The sequence below is a fragment of the Dipodomys ordii genome, unplaced genomic scaffold (assembly GCF_000151885.1).
Source record: "Dipodomys ordii isolate 6190 unplaced genomic scaffold, Dord_2.0 Scaffold219, whole genome shotgun sequence".
NCBI classification, from domain to species: domain Eukaryota; kingdom Metazoa; phylum Chordata; class Mammalia; order Rodentia; family Heteromyidae; genus Dipodomys; species Dipodomys ordii.
Genome location: NW_012267435.1, coordinates 19,471 through 31,233, shown reverse-complemented (window position 1 = coordinate 31,233; position 11,763 = coordinate 19,471).

Genomic DNA, 11,763 nt, shown 5'->3' with positions numbered 1-11,763 from the left:
AATCCTCTCAGATAGTATGAGTCACTGCTGGCTATATTATACAACTGCTAACCTTGGCAGCTGGGATGATAGCACATGACATTAAAGTCACAGAAACTAATGGTAAAAAAGCTCACTGAGCTCCTTTTTATGTTCTCTGTGAACAGAGATAAGGACCTACCAGAATCGGATGGTGAGAGCAGAGGTTAGACCAATGCACTACAGAGACAATCTCAATACTTGCTGGACCGATGGTTGCAGTTCCCCCTGATCAGCTTCCTTGAGCACTTTTCACAAGACATCTCTTGGCTGTGCCTCAGTTGTTCCAAATCAGTCCTTTCTCAATGTTTTTGATCCATACATCCTCATAAATGAAATCCGCTTTCTCATGGCCCCATCTCTCCTTGGTCATGAGTACGTTGGTATACTGGGAGTGTAATTATGTCCACTGACAGGTGAGGAGACTGAGGTAAGCAGAGGCTGGTCCTGCACCTTCACAGCACTTCAGTGATCAAGTTTGGATCAGAAGCTACTCACCGTATAGTCATCCAAATTCTCACACACAAGAAGTTTTTTTACTGCCCCATCTCTGAAATACCACATTGTTGTGTGTTTCCTAGCTCTTCAAGATTGGTATACTATACATCAACAAGGGCCTCTGCACCCAGCACTCAGGCTTGGGTAGAGATTTTTCTTAAGCTGATTTTGTCTTGTTTGTGGCTTGCAATTGGTGTCCTTTTTTTAAACCCCAGGCAGTTCTGCAATAGTCCCCAAATCCTTTAGCATTGAGACCAAGCACTTTGAACTACAAAAGTTCAGGGGTCAACAAAGTTTTCTGAGGGCAGCTTTCGACATATAGGAAATCTTGCCATCTGTTCTTTCTCACTACACATTCATCAGCTAATGCTCCTGGGATTATTTGTATAGCATTTCTTAACATACTATCCTGTATACTTTTATTTTATTGTACTGATCAAACAGGTATCATTGCTTCCTGTTTTATATTGAATGTTTAAGTTGATGAAGTTTTGTTTTATAGTCCTGCCATCAACCCGGTCAATTCGTACTGGTATTGCTAAATAGTAGCAGTGAGTGTTTAGATGGCCTGATACAGAGCAGGAAGATCTTAACAAATCTAGAGCCTGTGAAAATGTCATGGTAAGACATGAAATCCATTTGAAATGCACACTGTAGTGTTTCTGTATATTAGACTCTGAGATATCCTTTGATGTAGATACAAACAGGATTACACTTTGTTACATAATATATATATATATTTTTTAACCACCAGTGGATATTTTCCAAATCCTTTTACAAATGTTTGCATTATAAATATATAATAATGTTCACAGCAAACCTCAATTTGCATGAAATATGGTGATATAAAGAAACAAGCTTACTTGGTGTGCTCACAGATGCCTGTAGTCCCACCACTCAGTAGATCATGAGTTCAAGGCTAGCCTGTGCTACATAGCAAAATTCACTCTCCAAAAAGAATGTAAAAAAAAGTAGGTTCTACTGACAACATTGTGACTATGCCAACTTCACTTGTTTTTGTAACACATTAACATATGTAAATTAGGTATTGTTGATCTTCTAACATTCTTTTTAGCCTCTTCCTTTCAAATCCTTTCAAATATTTCCACAGTGGAAAATGTTTTGTACATATGTGTGTGTGTGTGTGTATTTATATATCCATATGTGTGTATGTATCCACATATATGTACACACATATAGACACACACACATATACACAAAAAATACTCAACACCCCTGCCCTTAAAAAATGCTAGTCATAACAGAATTGATCCACTCTTCTTAGATACTCAGTAGTTTTGACATGGGTATCCAGGGTTAAAGTCAGCCCAGACAGGAAAATCTATGAGACTTTTATCTTCAATTAATCACCAAAACACTTAAAATAGAGATTTGGCTTCAGTGGAAAAAATAACCAGCAATGAGATTTCATTCAATTCTAGTTAGACTAGTCATCATCAAAAACATAACAAATGTTTCTAAGGTGGTGAGGAAAAAGGACCATTTATACCTTGTTGATGCCAATTTAAGCTATCATATAAGTCATAATGATTATATATATATGCACACACATAAATGTATAAATGAACACAACCCCATATGATCATTTATGTGTAAGCCAATCTGCCAAGGAGACTACCGGGCTTACCTTGTGGTAGAGACTGAAGCTGCAAACTCTTTCCTAGCTTTCTCTCACATGGGTGCTCTCCCACACTTTTCAGCTGTCCTCTTTCTCTCTTGTGATTCTCAGTGTTCTTCCAGTTTGGCTCTTCTGAATATAGGCTCTCCTTTGTTTCCCAGATTTTACTCCTTCAGCCTCTGATAGGGAAACCTACTCCTCCACACTGAAGTTCACTCCTCTTGCTTTTTTCTGTTGGTCCTAGCAGGGGAACCAGGAAAGAACTAGGGTCTGTTGAGGGCCAGATTCCTTACCATCTGTTCTCTTTTTGGGGTGCCACAAGCAAGTATTTTCCAAACTTGGATGAACCTCAGTTTCCCTCTCTGTAAAGTGGAGGCCCTATAGTTTCCTTCACATCATCTATTCCATGTATGATAAGTTATTTACCAGTTGAGGAACCTGCCAGTCACCTGCCCTATTGCCTTCTCCACTTCATTTGCTCCCTGGGGCTAGGAAGGGCTGCCTACCTCATTACTGCCTTCTCAAAGCATAGGGTCACTGCTTAGGGAGATGAGTTATAAGAGAGTATGCACAATGAATCAGTTCAGCCCTCATGTACTATGATTGCCACCACTGTGTAGGGGGTGCCAAGATAATAAGGGAAGAGGGAGGGAGAGACAGAGGGAGGCAGGAAGGAACAAGCAGGAAGGGAGGAGGAAGGGAGGGAGAGAGTGACACTGAGATTCTGATAAAACTGAATGTTGAAGCAAGGCAGTCCATGGATGGCCTCCCCTCTTAGCTGCTGGCTGCAGAGCCCTGGCCAACCCATTTAGACAACTGATTTCTATTTCTGTACTTCTGGTTTTCTTCAGCCTGATCCTAATGTTCCTGCTTCCAGCACTATAGACCCGGTCTTGGTAGGACACTACCTCTAGTGCCCTAGAGCACAATAAATAAACAAACAAAAAACCATAACAAGCAGGCCTCAGCTTCCTGATCATCTCAGAGCTTGGAGGCCAGTGCTCTGAATGTTATATAGTAGCTAGGCTGCCACCTGTGCCATTTCCACTCAGATGTTTTGGAATTGTGAGGAAGGAAAGTGTGAGGATGGCCAGTTTGAATTTTATGGAGAAGTAGGAAACCTGAGTGTGGGGTGCAGTATTGACCTGTAGTGACAGGGGTCAAGCCTGAATTGCTCTTGTCTTTGTCCTGGGATCTCTTGGCATTAGGCAGGTCTTATGCAGGCTTCTTTCGCCATTTCTACCCCAGGTTTCTACTTTTGTCCTGCCCATGAAGCCTCTGTCCTGATTCCATTCTTGTTCAGATCCTTTCTCACAGAAATCCATTTAATCCATAGTCAGAGTCCCACAGTTTGACCTACCCTTTTGTATATAACTGTACTTCCCCAGGCCCAACTCAGCACATTCTGCTCATTCCACTCCCAATCCTCCCCAGATTTTATTTTGGTTTACGTGTCTAGGTTTTGAAACAAAGAAACCTGAGATTTGGCCTCATTATCACCCTGAACTCCTCCTTGAACCCTTCCTAATTTTCACTGTCAGAGAACTCCTATACAGGCTTGAGGCTTAGCTCAACTCTCCTTTTTTTGTGATAGTAATGGATCTTGAACTCAGGGCCTCCAGCTCTTGCTTAGCCTTTTTGCAGATGACAGGTGCTTTGCAACATGAGCTATGTCTTCACTCCTGGAATTTTGGTGTTTAAGTTGCTGGTTAATAGATACTCATGAATGTCTCTATGGCAGCTGGCTTGAAACATCAGTCCTCAGATCACAGCCTCCTGAGTGGCTAGGATTACAGACATCAGCCACTGTCAACCAGCAAATGAATGAGATATTTTGTAGTTTTTTTGTGCTGGCATTGGGGCTTGAACTCAGGCCTTGCATTCTCTCTTGCTTTATCACTCATATCTATCTTTTTCACTGCTTGCCAAATAGGGGAGGAGTTTATTCACAGAGTAGTGTGAACCCACAGCGCCATGGATGCTCTGACTCCTTGCTGCACAGATCACTAAGAATCAAGATTGACAGGCACTTTCCACACTGCTTGTCTGAACCCAAGCTCACACCAAGGGAAGATACCACAGTCTATCCTGTGGCCAACACGTGAGCCCACCTCTGTAGACTGTGAGGTCTAAAGTCTTCTCTTTCTTGTTATTCGTTTGTATACCCAACACACTGCAGCCAGGTTACAACACTGTGGCATCAAAACACAACCCTTCCATTCTGATCATTAGCGGTCTTCTTTTATTATTACTCACTGCTTACAGGAGTTGATTCACAAAGCAGTGGGACCCCTCGCTCCACCCTGGCCTTGAGGAGATGTTGAACTGATCCCAGGGAGTTCAGGTTGCCAAGCATTTTCCTGAAGTTCTCCCTGTCCTGTGGCCATCAGAGGTACTCCACACCCCAAGGTTCTATGAGCACCTTCTACCTTATCTCTCTACCTAGAAATTCCAATACTACATTGAAGAGGAGTGGAGGTGTCAGACATCCTTGTCTCATTCCTGATTTTGGAGGAAATGGTTTTAACTTTTCATCTTTAAGAAAATTTTTACCAGCTATGCACCAGACAAGGGCCTCATATCTATAATATACTTAGAGCTCAAAAAATTAACCCCTCCAAAATAAACTCAAAGAAAAAAATCCCAATTTTCAAATAAGATAATGACTTTATGAGGGATTTCTCTGCAGAAGAAGTAAAAATAGACAATAGACACATGAAGAAATGTTCAGCATCTCTGGCCATAAAGAAATGCAAATCAAAACAGCATTGAAATTCTACCTTACCCCAGTTAGATATGTTGTCAGCCCTGTTGCCCTGCAGTGGAAGAATGGATCTAGAGAATGTGGTATGTATAGACAGTGGAATTCTATGCTTCTGTCACAATGAATGATATTGCAACAATCATGAGGAAATGGAAAGACTTGGAAAAATTATATTAAGCATAGTAAGCCAAACCCAAAAACATGGTTGCATGGTTTCCCTCATTTGTGCTTATAAATCTACAAGTAACCACAATAGATAGTAAAAGACAAAAATACACTTGTACATGATGAATTAAAAAGGACTCTAAACATTCACACAGTGAGACTACAGTAGGACATCTTTAGACATCTTTAAGAGAGGATCACAAGGCCTAAAAAGATTTGTGCATATGATCATATAAAATGATGCTTATCAAAATGAACTCCAAGAAATGGAAAGGGCAGGGTTTTTTTTTGTTTTATTTTTGTGTCTTTTCTTTTTCCCCCTTTTGTCTCTGTTTTTAATTTTGGTACCTATTGTCTTATATGTAAGTTTATCTGATTTGGGGAGGGCAAAGGAAGCACAGAAATGGTGGCACAAAGGGTGAAACAATTCAGTAATGATACCCACTGGGTACTCTGTTGAAAATGAACTATACAACTTGTAAGGTAATTGATCCAGTAGGGAAACATGGGAGAAAATGAGGGAAGAGGTGACACTTCAAAAAGAAATGTACTAATTGCCTGAATTATGTAACTGCGACCCTTCTGTATATCACATTTACAATAAGGAAGACATTCAGTTCTGATGGATTTCATATTTCTTTGACTCCATTATTGTATATTAAAATCTGGGAAAGTCCTACACAAAGTAAAGCAGCATATGGATTAATATGGGTCCTGAAACCCCGCCTTCTCCCTTTATATTCTGACATTGGACTTCATTTTTAGTGGAATTGTTTAGTTTTTATTTCTTCTTTTGAGATATCTAACCTTTACTGCTAAATTCCTATGGTGAACACTTTTACCTATTTGTGCTCAAAACATTAAATAATGTTTGTATTAGTGAGATAGATAAGAAGAGAAAGGGATACCTCTCCTTGGAGATCAGGGGCAGAGATTAAGCACTTGTTATACATAATAAAATGCTATTCAGTTTCAATAAATGCTATTAGAATTGCTCCTCTGGTGAACTATACTTAAATATGTATTGTGAGAACTTATTCAATGATTTCTCTGAATGATCCCCTTATGACTGGGAATCTTAAGTAGAAAATTCCTAGACTGTGGCCTTTAAAATAACTGGATTATTATATTGTCTGCTGTGTGGGAGACTCATATTACTCCATCTCATAGGTGTACACAATTCCATGAATTAAATATAAAATAATTTGGGTGTTTTCAGTTGATGTTTTCTTTGTATATTTTAGCTATTACACATAGGAACATATGTGGAATAAACATATTACATTATGCAAACTTTTGGGATTTACCAGAATGGTCACATCAACAAATTTAGGTTGGCATAAATGGAATTATGAAGCCAGTCCCAGTGGCTCACACCTGTAATCCTAGCTACTCAGGAGGCTGAGAGCTGAGGATCACAGTTCAAAGCCAGCCCAGGCAGGAAAGTCCATGAGACTCGTATCACCAATAAACCACCAGGAAACAGGAAGTGGAACTGTGGCTCAAGTGGTAGAGTGCTAGCCTTGAGCTGAAGAGCTGAGGGACAGTGCCCAGGCCCAGACTTCAAGCCCCATGACCAAAAGAAATAAACAAATAAATAAATGGAATTATGAAACCCTATAGAACTGTTTGTTAAAACAACTGAATAAAAATTGGTTACAATACATAATTTCCTATACTCAAAATTCTCTCAGAACCTGTGAGTCACCACTGGATATATTTATATTATATAATTTCTAACCTGGTAGCTGCTGGAATGACAATTCATAGCATTAAGGTCACAATAACTAAAGGTGGATGAGCTCACTGAGCTCATACAGAGGCTCCAGTGATGAGAGGAAATGACCTGACAGAAGAGGATGGTGCCAGCAGTGGCTAAGCCAATGCACTACAGAGACAACCTCAGCACGTGCTGGGCCCATGGGTCCAGTTACCCCTGACCAACTTCCCTGAGCTTCTGACAAGACTTCCATTGGCTCAGGCTCAGTGGCTCCAAGTCAGTGTTTCCTCAGTGATTCTGACCCACTCCTCCTCATAGTTAAAATCTGCTCTCTCATAGCCCCATCTCTTAACTGCTCATAAGAATTCTGGCTTAATGGAGGGTATAATTATGCCCATTTAACAGGGTAGGAAAATGAGTTGAGCAGGAGCTGGGCTTTCAGCTGCATAACACATAAGTAATCAGGGGAAGATTGAAACTATTCACGACACATTCATCCAACTTCTAAACACATGAAAATTTTCTACTGCCCCTTTCCTGAAACACCATCTTTTAAAATACATTTTTATTGTAAAAATACTGTACAGAGGGGTTACACTTATATGAGTAAGGTAATGAGTACATTTCCTATAGAGCATTGTTACCTCCTCCTTTGTACTTCCCATGAAGCACCATCTTGTAAGATGTTTCCCAGCCCATGAGGAATAGTCCAACTTACATCAAGGGATTCTACACCCAGCACTGGGACTTGGGGAGAGACTTTGTGGAACTAGACATGGATTTTGGCTTGTGTGAGCTTTGGGTTGACAGCCTTTTCTTAAACACCATGCTGTCTTACAAATGTCCCCAAACTCTTCAGCATCCAGACCTGTGCCTTAGGATTAGCCAAGGTTTTGCCTGTCCATTCTCCCTACTGCAGAGTCAGAGCATAGTATGTGCGGGTGTACAGTTATAATGAAAATTGTGTATGTGTGCACACCCACGTGCATATGAGTTTGTTGTGTGTGACAATCTTAGAACAAGAAATCAGGACCGGAACACTATCCCTGAATATTCATGGCTCCAGGCTCATGCTCTACTATGTGTACCACAGCTCTACTTCTAGCTCTTTTGGAAGTTGATTGGAATTCAGTTACAAGGACTTTCCTGCCAAGGTTGGCTTTGAACTGTGATCCTCATATCTCAGACTCCTGAGTACCCATCTTAACAGGCACGAGCCATAGGAAGCTACCTAAATGTAAACTTTTATGGGAGAAAAAGGAAGTATGAGAACTGTTTCTTCCTTAATGATAAAAATGAGCTCTTGGTAGCAAGAAAAAAAATTGAGGGTTGCAGACAAACTGCCTTGAACAGTACTAAAACCTGAGCTTTCCAGAAAGAAGGAGCAGAGACCACTCTAGGCTGCCTCTACCTGTCTAGCTATAAAAAGGCATATTCCAAGGAACACCATGGTCTTAGGCCAATGCCAGCTGTGACCTTCCAAGAGTTACTCTTTTAAAGTTCTCCTACTGTCGTCCCTGGCCTTCACTGTCTGGGACATGAGATGCTCCTTTGTGCAATACTAGGCATCACTGTAAAGTGGACACTCAATGGCTGAACTGTTTCTGGTGACAGCAAGACTTCACTGTGGACCATAGCCACCACAGGGCCACTCGTGCTCTGAATGGAAAAGACACTGTGAATTATTCAGATCCTCACTAAGGGAAATGTCATCCTGAACCAGAGACATCCAGAATAGGTAGTCATTTTAATTTCAATTCTCTGGCAGCGTTTCCTAATATTTTGTTGATGGAGGTTCTAGACATGAAACCAGAATTTAACATGTAAGCCCTTTTTCTTTTACCATGTGCGTTAAAGTGATTTTCTTGGCATAGAATAAACAGACATTTTGGTATAATTAGAAACATGTACATTAGAACATCAATGGAATGTATTGTTAAAATATTTTCAAATATCCAGGCACTGGTGACTCACACCTCTAATCCTAGTTATTTAGAGAGACATCTGAGGAGAGTACCAATCTGGAGCAGAAAACCTAAAGGACAGTGTCCAGATCCTAAGTTTAAGCCCCAGGACCAGCACAAGAAAAGTATTCTCAAATGAAAATGAACACATTTCAACTTTTTGTCACATAGTGTTCAAATGCAAGAATCTTTCATCAAGAGAAGTTTTTGCATGTGAAAAATGTTGAACTAGGATAGATAGGCTGATATGAGCATCACATACTAGGAACATATGCTCACTGAGTCTCATGAATGACCCCTTGACTCAGGAAGACTGCGTTCTGACGTTGCCTGCCTGGGTGCTTTTACATTCCTAAACCTATGACCAATGCAAACTTCATAAAAACAGACTTCTGACATCCATACGGTGTGAATCACAATACTTAACACAACATTTATAGGTAACATTTTTATTATAAAGAGGGGTTACAGAGGGGTTGCAGTTATATAAATCAGGTAATGAGTACATTTCTTTTTAGATAGTAACTTGTTTTAGAAAAGACTATAACGAAAAAGCAACTTACCCATTATATTTGTACAATTAGTATAAAAGAAACAACTACTAAAGAATCTTCTACACAAGAAAAATAAGAAAAAATAGAAGGCTATGTTGACCTTAGCAGTTATTTGTGACTGTGTGTATACATATGAATATAGTATTGAATTTGCTTTTAATCAAGCTCCTATTTCTATGAATCCAGCAAGTAAGGGATGAACCATGTCAATGAAAGCCACTGCCAACTGACAGGATCTAGGCTGGCTTAAGAGAAGTGCTCCAGTACTTGATCTTTTAAGTAAAGATTCAGAAGAAGGAGATAGTGAGTGCACATGATGGATACTTGCACCACTCATCATGGCATACCAGGTAAGAAAAAGGTAACAATAGGATGGTGCCTCTAACATTGCCTGAAAATTGACTGGAACAATGAACATGGTAGAGTTTACTGCCAAGTCCTCTCCCTTAGTATAATGAATTTCCCTTCTTTATGATATCTTATTTATTATTTGTGAAAATACAGTGTACTTGCTTGCTCGTCTTTCTTTTTTGTCTCCATGGAGCCTCATGGTAAATAAGGTGTAAGGGTCTAAATAGTATCCATGAGAGACATGAGTTCAGTCTTTGGTTCCCAGTCTAGTCTTAAAGGCTTAAGGATTTTGAACTACAAAGGCTCAGAGATCAACCAAGTTTTCTGGGGCAGCTTTTGACATTTAGAAAATTCTTCCATCTTTTCCTTCTCACCACACACTCATCAAATAACATTCTTGGCATTATTTTGAATGGCATTTCTTACCATGCTATCCTGCAGAGCTTTATTTCATCCTGATGACACAACAGATATCATCATTTCCTGTTTAATATCAAATGTTTTACTTCTTATTTTTTGTTTTATACTCATGCCATGAACCTGTTCATCAGATACTGTTACTGCTAAAAATAGAGGTGAGTGTTGAGATGGCCTGATATTGAGCAGGAAGATGTTAACAAATCTAGAGCTTGTAAAAATGTCATGGGAGGATATGATATTGAATTACACTGTAAACTGTGGGGTTTCTGTGTCTTAGACTATCAGAGATGGAAACAAATAGGATAACACTTTATTTTGTACTATAACTCATTTAATCATCAGCTAATATCTTACAAATACTTTGATAAATGTTTGCTTTATAAATATATAATATCTTCACAACAAATAGGTTTTTGCATGAAATATGCCAATGTAAAGAAATAGGCTCACTTTGGAAAATCATAAGCTCAAGGCCAGCTTGTGTTGTATAGCAAGACCCACTCTCAAAAAAGAAAACTAAAAAGTAGACTCTATTGTTGACACTAAAGTAGTTTTTGCAAAATCTGTTAGCCTCAGTCATTTTTGTAACACGTTTATAGATGTGATCCTGCAATTGTTCACCTTCTAACATTTTTACCATTATCCATCAAAATCCCTCTCAAGCACTTCCCCAATGGCAAAGATATAGATAGATATAGATATATGTATACATATGTATCAGCATTTATGCATCCATATATATGTGTGTGTGTATACTCATATATGAATGCACACATGCATGTGCACACACACACACACACACACACACACATAGAAATGCTCAATATCCTTGGCCATAAAGTAAATGTAAATCAAAACAGAACTGATCTTGGCACCAGTGATTCACTCCTCTAATACTAGATACTCAGGAGTTTGAGATCTGTGTATCCAGGCTCAAAGTCAGCCCAGACAGGAAAGTCTATAAGACTTTTTCCTCAATTAACCACCAAAATGGTTGAAGTATATCTTTGGCTCGAGTAGTACAAAATAAAAACCCGCACTGAGATTTCATTTAACTCCAATTGGAATAGTAATCATCAAGAACATAACAAAAAATGCTTTAAAGGGAGTAGGGAAAAGAAATCTTTACACACTCTTGTTGTCAATTTAAAGTATTATATAAATATATATGCATATATTTGGATATTCATATATATGCACATATACAAAACACAGAAATGTACAAACATATACTCATATGATCTTATATCTGTGATTCACTCTATCATGGAGACTACCAGGCTTACGTGTAGCAGGGGCTGGAGCTGCAAACTCTTTCACAGCTTTTTCTCACATGGCTCATCTCCCGCACTTTTCAGCTCTCTTTTGGTTCTCAGTGTTCTTCTGAATGTAGTCTCTCCTTTGTTTCCCAGACTCTTCTCCTTCAGCGTCTGATGGAGAAATCTACTCCCCCACACTGAAGTTCTCTGCTCTTGCTCTTTTCTGTTGGTCCTAGCAGGGGAAACAGGAGAGAACTAGAATCTATTGAGGGCTGGATTCCTAACCATTTGTCCCTTTGGGTGGTATCACAAGTAGGGCCTTTTCCCTTACATTAACCTCAGTTTCCCCATTTGAGAATTTGGTTTCCTATGGTTTCCTTCACATCATCCATTCTAAGTATGACACACCAT